Source organism: Cydia fagiglandana, chromosome 9 (genome assembly GCF_963556715.1).
Source record: "Cydia fagiglandana chromosome 9, ilCydFagi1.1, whole genome shotgun sequence".
Classification (NCBI taxonomy): Eukaryota; Metazoa; Arthropoda; class Insecta; order Lepidoptera; family Tortricidae; genus Cydia; species Cydia fagiglandana.
This window is the reverse complement of record NC_085940.1, coordinates 10,297,588-10,308,056: the sequence shown is the minus strand read 5'-3', so window position 1 is coordinate 10,308,056 and position 10,469 is coordinate 10,297,588. Positions and strand designations below refer to the sequence as shown.

General features: G+C 36.7%; 1 pseudogene; it reads left to right on the top strand.

The window, feature by feature from the left end:
- Positions 1–2,834: 2,834 nt before the first annotated feature.
- Positions 2,835–10,208, top strand: LOC134667762 (putative inorganic phosphate cotransporter; annotated as a pseudogene).
- Positions 10,209–10,469: the final 261 nt, after the last annotated feature.

Genomic DNA, 10,469 nt, shown 5'->3' with positions numbered 1-10,469 from the left:
TACCTAATGCACGAAATACCTAAACTCGGTATACCTAATGATCGAATTGCCTAAAGTTAACATACCTACTGCACGAATTACCTAAAGTCGGTATACCTAATGATCGAATTACCTAAAGTTAACATACCTAATGAACGAAATACCTAAATTCGATACACCTAATGCACGAAATACCTGAAGTCGATGCACTTAATGAACGAAATATGTACCTAAAATAAAAAATATAATTATTGTTTAGTAGAATATTACTAGGACATACAACATTTAGTATACATTTTTTAGCCAAATTATTCAATTGGCTAACTATTTTTTATTATAATATAAGGTCATTTGCCAGAGTCGAGATAGGTGCGACGACGAGTAAAGCGAGGAGGAGCGTGTTAGGTTAACTGCGACCAAACAGTGCCAAAACCGACTTTTATTTCATCGTCATGATGTTAACTTACAAAAATTAAGTTTTTGATAAGATAGGATAAGATAACTAATTTTGTATCAGACTTACAAAATCATTCTACTACCTAAAAACTAGCATTTCAAAAAGTGTATTTTTAAGTTGTTATCCGAACAAACAGTTTCTACTGTAAGATTGGGAAGTCATACGAATTATTGGGTGGAATTGCCACTTGATCATTCGGCAAAATGATATGAATTTTGTTCTAGGTATATAGACTTAAGGTATTGCGTGCATTAGGCATATCGACATTAGGTAATTCGTGCAGAAAGTATATCAACTTTAGGTATTTCGTGCGATAGGTTTAACAGTTTTAGGTATTTCGTCCATTGGGTAAATCAAGTTTAGGTACATCGTTCATTAAGTATATCAGCTTTAGGTGTATCGTCCATTAGGTATATCAGCTATAGGTGATTCGTGCATTAGGTATAATAGCTTTAGGTGAAACGTGCAATAGCTAAAACGTGCATTAGGTACATCGTGCATTAGGTGTTTCGGCCATTAGGTTATTTGAGCGTAGATATTATAAACTTAGGTCAGTCAATGTTTAGGTAAAATGATCGATAGGTAATTTAAAAATAGGTGAATCAAGCATAGGTGATTCAACATTAGGTAAATCAGTTTTCGGTATTCTGATATGTAACCCATTTTTATAGATACTTATTTTTCATTAATCCGTAATATCAATATTGAGAGATTTCAAAACCGAATGACACAGTAAGCTCAATAAGGCTTGTTGTGTGTACTAGTCAACAATATAATAATATATGTATATAACAATATAATAATATACCGTTTTTTTTATATACCGACATAGAATACATCCATAACTCGGGAACAACTATTTGTGATAAGCACACAAATAAATACCCTTACCAAGATTCGAACCCGGAACCTCCTGCTTCGTAGGCAGGGCTGCAGGGTCACTACCACTAGGCTAGGAGGCCGTACATGTATTTATTTACAAACAAAATTCTTTGGATATTACTTCACTTTGAATAAACTGGACACCGTCTGTATTCAACCCTAAGAATTCTACCTAATAGACATTGCACCAGAATTAAAATAGTTACTTATGTAAGATTGATATGACATCGTTTCTACAATGAAAAGTTTTTTGTATTTTTAAACAAAATGACATGCTTATCAGAAATGTAACCAAAATGTTTCTTGTGGTTCCGTGATAGCCCAAATAAGTATATTTTCTAATATAAGGTCATACGTACGTGTAGGTATAGTTCGTAGCTTCGTAACTGAGCCCGGCGGCTAATCCTATTGTCTATTGTTAAGTAAAACCGCACGTGCTACTTACCTGCAAAAAAGGGTCATACTTATTCTATTTGGCACCTGAGCGCGGGCTAGTCCAACGCTCAAAAAACCAGTGTAGGTGCGCTCTACGATAACGCGCCTTTGTTACGCATCTCGATGACACATTTTAGACTGGTTCTGTAGCGTTCGACTCGCCGGCACTCAGTAACCGAAGTACGCAGGTTTTTATGCAGATGGTGGTGGCACGTGGCACGAGCGGTTTTACTTCACAATAGACAATAGGATTAACTCGGGCTCTGTTTGAAACCTACGAACTATAACTGTGGCACCGGGATAAGTGTTTAGTGCTGGTTTTATGTACCGGGGCCTATTACATTAATTAGTATTTAGTGCAAGTTCCTAGAATACATTTATAACTAAACGAAAGTAACAGATGTATTCATACATTATTCCGCAACAAAAACTAGTCATTTGATCAACAGGAATCAAAGTGACGCCCAGCCATACTTATTCGGCAGCCATATGAGAATAATGGTCATAATATGACTATTTTAACGTACCTAGTATAGTTATCATAGTCTGCCTGCTCTGTGACAGAAAACTTATTAAGAACTAGCGATCCGCCCCGGGTTTCGCACGGGTTAACAAATTATACACCTTAACCTTCGTCAAAAATCACTCTATTGGTAGGTGAAAACCGCATGAAAATCCGTTCAGTAGTTTTTGAGTTTATCGCGAACATACAAACGCACGATAGACGCGGCGGAGGACTTTGTATTATACCTAAGAGATACCTAAGAGATTACATGCGCTCACAACCTCACGCATCTCTGAAATTCAATGAATATTTACCATATCATGTATACGTGTAGTGTACCTGACATAATCCTACGTGTAAATACAGCAGTGCCTATATAATAAAGTTTATTCACATGGAGAGTGCCATCAGTTTGCAGGTTGATAATGGATTGGATTGTTTAGGCTTTGATTTGAATTTTATACAGGTAGGTAATTTAATAAATATACAACGCGACTGCTGCGTTTGAATTATTTACTAAGAGTTTATTAACCTTTACAGAAGTGTAGTATATATGTATTGATATATAATATCAAGATGGAGAAAGAAGACATAAACCAGGCCCAGGTGCTTAATAGTTTGCTAACAGAAAAGTTACAGACTCGGACCGAATTGAAGACGAACGCTCTCACGAGAATACTGCAATCATGTAAGTTTTGAAAGTACATTTTAACTTATAGCGTAGAGACATGAGGGTGATCATGGGGTTGGTCATAGCTTGGTCATGAGATGGTCTTCGGTTGATTATGGAGTGAATGACGAACCAGGAAGTTGACAAACTGGGAAATGGACGAACGTAGGACGAACGTAGGACGAACGGAGAATTGGACAAACGGTGCAGAATAAACTCGATTAACTAAACGAAAATCTGCACCTATTTTGTAGGTGTCACAACTGCTCCATTAAAATAAAATTTGACTGTTTCATACATTTTGGCTGGTCCATTTTCTATGGGAGGGTAATTTTTTTCGCGATTTTGGGGTTGGTGTCATAGTAAAAGTTTCTCAGTATAATCTCAAAACCTCCCTGGTACCAGGAATGCAGTTATTTTTTAGTCACCGTCTATATGTATTAGAATGACGACTGTCATAACGCATAATTTTTGAATCTCTTCCCTCTTGGGTAATTTAGTGGGTAATATGTCTTACTTTAGAGAACAATAGAGTCTTAATTTATTGTCAAAGGCTACCATACTTTTTCAGGTTGTTTTATTCCACAACGTTTTGTGTTAAGCATAATGGGGCTTATAGGAGTGTGTAATGCTTTCACAATGAGGGTATGCCTCAACATAGCTATCACTCAAATGGTAAACAAAACGAAAGAATTCAATATTGTAGTAGATTTAAATAACAATACTTTTCTTGAAGAAGCATGTCCAAATGAAATAGTCAGCTCCAATGTCACGGAAATCGAAAACCCAGTAAGTATTTTAGTAGGTACCACAAATACAAATAGCAGTTTCAACATTTTAACATTTACAAATTTTACAATTGCTTTTTTTTAACAGTTAAATGCAGATTCGTTAATTAAGTTTTAAGTTCTAATTCTTATTTTATGTTTTTTGTTATTAAATTTTATTAAAATAAAAAACCTAAAACTGACTTGTATCTTTTTTATAGTATGCCCTATTTAAATGGGATGAATCAACGCAAGGTTTAATTCTTAGCGCCTTTTATTACGGTTATGCTATGACTCAGTTTCTGGGGGGATATTTGGCTGAGCAGTATGGCAGCAAGTGGACCCTGGGCTTGGGCCTACTGAGCACGGCGCTGTTCACGTTCCTGACTCCTTGGGTGACCAGAGCGGGAGGAGCGACGTGGCTATTCATTCTTCGTATCATTCAGGGAATGGGTGAAGTAATAAAAATCTCGAATGAGAGATTATTTTAATTCACAATAATAACCAGTGTTTGACTTGTAAATAACTCATATTCAAAAATACCTGACTTGTATAGGGGGTATTACTGCAAAGTTCTACCTCCAGAGTGCAGCACTATATAGCTCTAGTAAACCATAGAGTAATTTATACACTGTTTTTTGACAATTTTTCACTGACAAAAAAATATAACATTGATGCATCAAGGAAAATTGAAATTTAGTTATCTGCCTTTATCGCTCGAATAAGCAAGAGTGATAGAGAGGTTAGATAACGAAATTTCGATTTTCTTGTTTCGCGGTGTGTGGTGGCGCTTCCTACGCAGAGTTTCGCGTAATATTCCATATTCATCACTTCTAGCTGTTCTAGCTATTCTAGCTTAACAGTGAGACACGCTTATCCTAACGCATCTTATAATATTACGGTAATTCTTGACGTATTTACATTAAAATAACTTCGAGTTTCGATAACACCCGACCTTGTATATTGTTCATAAAGTTCTCGTAGTCGCAACGCGGCTGCTCGTACTGGGCCACGTAGAGCCCAGGCCCCAGCCTGTCGTCGAGCAAGCGTAGTCGACTAACATCTCCAACTGTTTTAACAGGGTCCCACTATGCCGGCGCTCATGTTAATGCTTTCAAACTGGGTTCCACCGCACGAGCGTTCCCTCCAATGCGCACTTGTATTCGGAGGCGGCCAGATCGGAAACATCTTCGGATAGCTCATGTCTGGCTTGTTACTATCCGGAGGCAGAGACTGGGCCTATGTCTTTTACTTTTATGGTGGATTTGGTTTGATTTGGTTTGTTCTCTGGGTAAGTCGAACTTTGTTAATATTAAGGGCCACCAAAAATTAGCGTCTTTTGAGCGTTGGCGTCTAGTTGGCGCTATTAAAAGCCAACAGGAGTGGTCATTTCTCCATACAAACGTACTCGACTGTTTCCTCCGTGGGTTTTGATGCTAGAGCAATGGTTTGTTCAACACAGATTAATATTGTCAATATCTGTGTCGGACCGTTTTGCTTTTTTTGATATTTTTGTTTTTTAAGGCGCTAGAGCTCTTCAAAAATGACCAAAATTCAAAACTCAAAACTGATATCAATTAGCCAAAAAAACAAAACGGTCCGACATAAATAATTTCATAATCGTTTAGATTTCCAAATTTGGTAACGATTGGTTAAGTTTTGAAGGAGGAAACAGTCGAAACCTCGATTTTTGAGATTTTTACGCAGGATTTTTCGCCTTGTCCATATCGCACTAGTTTTAGGAGCCGCTTCCGTTAGCGAGACGGGTATATTTACCTAAAATATTTAAAATTCAGCTCCTGTTTCGTCTTAAAACTTACATCGCTGTGCAGTTGTGTCAACGTTGCGCAGAGCAGCAGACATAAAGTTGATTATTAGACGTCGACGCTCTGGAGACGCTAGTGTGGAGTGGCTCTAAGGCTTTTTAATCTTTTTATATGCAATACTGTATTTAGTTATCATCACTATACTGCCCTCCTAAGCCGAATAGCGGCATCTCAAAAACAAATGACGTTGGAAATTGAATTTTCAGATAAAGAATGTAAGGTATATGTTTGCATTAAATTTTTATTTGAGATGCCGCTACTCGGCTTAGCAGGGCAGTATATTACGGATCAAATTGTATTTATGTTTCTTGTTTAGTAAGATAGTCATTACTTTCATTTTCTTCAGAGCATTTTCTGCTATAGTTCGCCCAACATTCATCCTTTTATAACCAAGAAGGAATTGGACTACTTGAACTCGAAGATTATTAAATCTGACAGCATGACTAAAGACCCTGTGCCGTGGAAAGCGATATTGAGATCACCACCAGTCTGGGCACTAGTATTTGCCGCGGTAAGTGAGCATTATTAAATAAATATAAAAATTACAGACACTACATTAAAATTAGAAAAAAAATAGAATTAAAAAAAATTAAAATTAAAATAAGAATTTAAAAATATTAAAATTAAAATTAGAATACAAAATAAATAAAATTAGTTATTGTACATTAAAATTAGATCGAACCCCTTTATTTTTCTATTTCTGCGACACACCCGTTAAATGACGGACAACATGGTCCGCCCTTAGCACCCTTATCGAAAGTCCTCCATCTGTGCTATCTAACTTGCCAGTCGAGTCAGCTATAGTTTATAATGTTAAATAGAGAACTATCTGGTTTTACACCTCTTTCCCCTAAACTTATTCAGTTAAAAATGAACAGCATGAACGTATTGAAAATTGAAAACATGGTAATTATTTAACACTTTATTGTTGAGCAGATGCTATATGAGATGCAGAACATAGTACTAAAAATAAAAGTGGAGGTAAAACGTGAATGTCATAAAATGTTTATGGGTACCTTTGCCTCGAATATCTTACATGGAAGTTTATTAGATTACTCACCGACGCTCTACAGCTTTGCTCGCGTAGTTTCGATTTACCTCGGAGAATCGGCCTCTTTATAAAACATTGTATTCGAAAATAGAAATTTGGGGCAGCGAGCACTTTATTATATCACGAAATATTAAATTATGTTATCAAAATTTAGCATTATTTTATATTGATCCAATAATTAGATGACAATAATGAAAGAGCAGTAATGGTTACACCAAGGGAATGGGATTGTATTAAGCATGTAGGTAGGTATATTATGTTACCGTTACAACCCGTTTTAAATGAAAACGCGTTATGCCTATACTCTGTATCTTTAGGTATTTAAATAAAAGTAATGAAATTAAAATAACGTACATTTTCGGGTAGTTATAACATTTATTGGCTAACCAACCCAATACAAAACCGCCTGGATCTGTCACTGAACGACCTGACTTTAACCTACATTATTTGATCGTGTAATGTTTTCATCTACACTCAACTAGCCATTTGAGGGTAGATTTTGTTTAGGTTTATTTAAATACCTAAAAATACAGACTATAAACTGCAAAACGTACATCAAGACCAAAAAAAGTAAGAAATGTTGCCACTTTTTTACTAGCGCGTCTTGTATTTATGTACAAATAAATAAATAAAAGTATTTTTTTAAATAGTAGGAGTAAAATTACTAATGAATAAATTATCTTAGCGTGATTATTTATCAAAAGGAATTTCCAATTTTACAAACAAATTATTGCAATGGCAACTTTGTCTCACTTTTTTTGGTCTTGCATTACGTTTTACAGTATAGTTAAGAATATTTTTCCGTATCGCCTTAGGGTAAACTAATTAAAATAAGTTTTCCGTAAGCCCTCGATGAAAACTAGTTTTAACTGGCATTCCCAAAGTGCCTTGGTGAAAACTATTTAGCTGTTTTGACTAATTACATATTTGTTAAACAATACGTTACATAACAAACTAGGTACCTACTCAATAGCGAATACGATTTGTAGGTACACTAAAAGAAATTTCCAAAGTGGGATTTCTGTTCCTTCGTTAAATTATTAAAATGAAATATTAGTAGGTTCTTCCTCAAAATAAACTTTTTATTAGCTATTTACCAACACAAACGTGCGTTGGATCAAGTTTGAATATTTTGAATAGCTTTTGTTCCTGTACTGCTTTTGTTACCACTTGTTTACAAAGAGGATCTCGTGTTTTTGAATAGAGTTCAGGCATATCTTACATCCTTGCAGGTCGGCCACGATTGGGGCTACTACACTATGGTCTCGGACCTGCCGAAATATTCAGTGGATGTGCTCAAATTCGACATCACAAAGACTGGCTGGCTGACTGCTCTGCCGTATGTCGCCATGTGGATCTGTTCCTTCATATTTGGCATTGCTTGCGACCTGTGCGTTAGAAAAGGGTGGCACACTATCAAAACGGGAAGAAGCATTCACACAACAATTGGTAATTAATATTAAGCATGCCTATATTTTTCGTAGTAGGTTAGAACACTTGTTAGAAGTTCGAATAAAATTTATATTCAACTTTTATTTATTAAAAGCGTTTTTTCTCAAACGTACCATTATTCATAAATATAAATATTTTTCACAGCTGCCACCGGTCCCGCGATATGTATAATTCTTGCTTCGTACGCAGGATGTGATCGAAATGCTGCGATGTTTTACTTCATTCTTTCTATGGGTTTGATGGGAGGGTTCTATGCCGGAATGAAGGTAACAACAACACATAATGACAACACACAACAACAACACACCAACAACAACAACAACAGACATAATAAAAAAAATTCTTTACGACTTTATACATATTTGATTGCTATTTGTAGGCAATGTTACTTCATTATATGATCATTACAGTTTCTTTCCTAGATAGACTAACCCGTTTTTTTTTCTAACTGTATTACGCCTACTTGCACCTTCTACTTAGCCGAGGTTAACCGGTTAAACCTGGAGTTACCATGGTTACCAGTACAATTTGACACCAGGACTTATTATACACGGTTTAGCCGCTTAACCCCGGGTTATTGGGATGGTGCAAGTGGGCCTTAGAGATTAATGATACAAAATTTGATATGATTTTACTACTTGTCTATCTTATTTTTTAAGTTCTTGATCACGTTTTCAGAATCAATATTTCTATCTTCCTTTTAAAATATTATGCATTTACAAAATAAAGTGTTGTTCTCTACTTACTTCCAATGTTTGCTTTTTAGGTGAACGCTTTAGACTTAGCGCCGAACTTTGCAGGCTCCCCCTAACGTCGCTCGTAAACACTACTTCTACGTTTACGGGAATGATTACTCCGTTTCTTATCGGCTTATTGACGCCTGATGTAAGTAACTATTAGTTTATTAGTCCTTTATTTGTGATTCCTTTCCATCCTTGTTTCTAAGCAGATCATGATCCTCATAGGAGAAATCATGTGATCAATTAGAGGGTGTTTATGGACTGAAGATGCAAATAAAAATACCGCGGTCGCTCCCGCTTTAGAATATACCTACTCTCTGCCGAGGTTTTCGTGAAGATATACTTACTCGTAAATCAAAAAGTACTTCTTTACATATTAACTCACATTATAGACGGGTCTAACGCGAATTATATTCAATTACCTTGATTTACCGACGTTTCGACACAGGTTTCACTGGTCGTGGTGCATCTACCCGACGAAAAGTGTATGGAAAAGTTCCACCACCACCACCACGACCAGTGAAACCTGTGTCGAAACGTCCGTAAATCAAGGTAATTGAATATAATTCGCGTTAGACCCGTCTATAATGTGAGTTAATATGTATTCAAAACGCGAAAGTTTAAAATACATAAGTATTATAGTAGTTACTTCTTTAGTTTTTCAAAAACTCGTCAACGTACCTAATTATGACACCCCAAGCTGCAAGCATCCATTGATTACGGTAACCGCTAAAACCATCAGGTGGGCTTATGCTGGTTTTTGACCAACGCAACGAGATATATTTAAATGTAATTGTAAACACATTATATAGGCAGGTGATAAACTTCTACACTTACCCATATTATGTTAAAATTTGTTAGTCAATGTCACCTTTACAGTTATTAGGATGACGGCTATAATTATTGGCCATTACATAGCTTCAATCCCAATAGCTTCAATAGGTGAGGAAACCGGACTAATCCCAATAAGGCCTAGTTTACCCTCTGGGTTGGAAGGTCAGATGGCAGTCGCTTTCGTAAAAACTAGTTGCCTACGTCAAATCATGGGATTAGTTGACAAGCGGACCCCAGGCTCTCATGAGCCGTGGCGAAATGCCGGGATAACGCGAGGAAGACATAGCTTCAATTGGCTTGTTTCTTTCTGTTTTGTTAGGAGTGGCCAATTACTTTTTAGTGACGAATACCTATAGCAGTCACCCTATTTTTTTTGCAGTCTACTGTCAGCCAATGGCGTGTGGCATTTTGGGTGTGTTTCGCCGTGCTGGTTGGCACTAACGTGGTGTACTGCATCTGGCTGGACGGCGAGCAGCAGTGGTGGGACGACGTGAGGAAGTACGGCTACCCGGCCGGCTGGAGACATGGCCCTTTGATCAGAGAGGTCAATCCGGAGCAGCCGGGCTTTAGCAAAATATCAGAGGAGGATGAGGACAAACAAGTGTATTGAACTGTGAACCTCAAACTAGTAGCTTAGGCCATTTAGTGTGAATTTGAAAACTTATTATGTATTTCGACAGATATGTGATTTTGCGACGTATCTTATAGAGCTAGGAGGATCTTTTCGAGCGATGGCGCTAAACTAAACGTTTGGCCTACTGTTGAGTAGATGCCGATACTTTTTGACTCAACTATACTATACTCAACTATACATATCCCTCTATATAAAATTCTCTTTAGTCTAACGTATTATTGAGCGTGCTAGTACAAA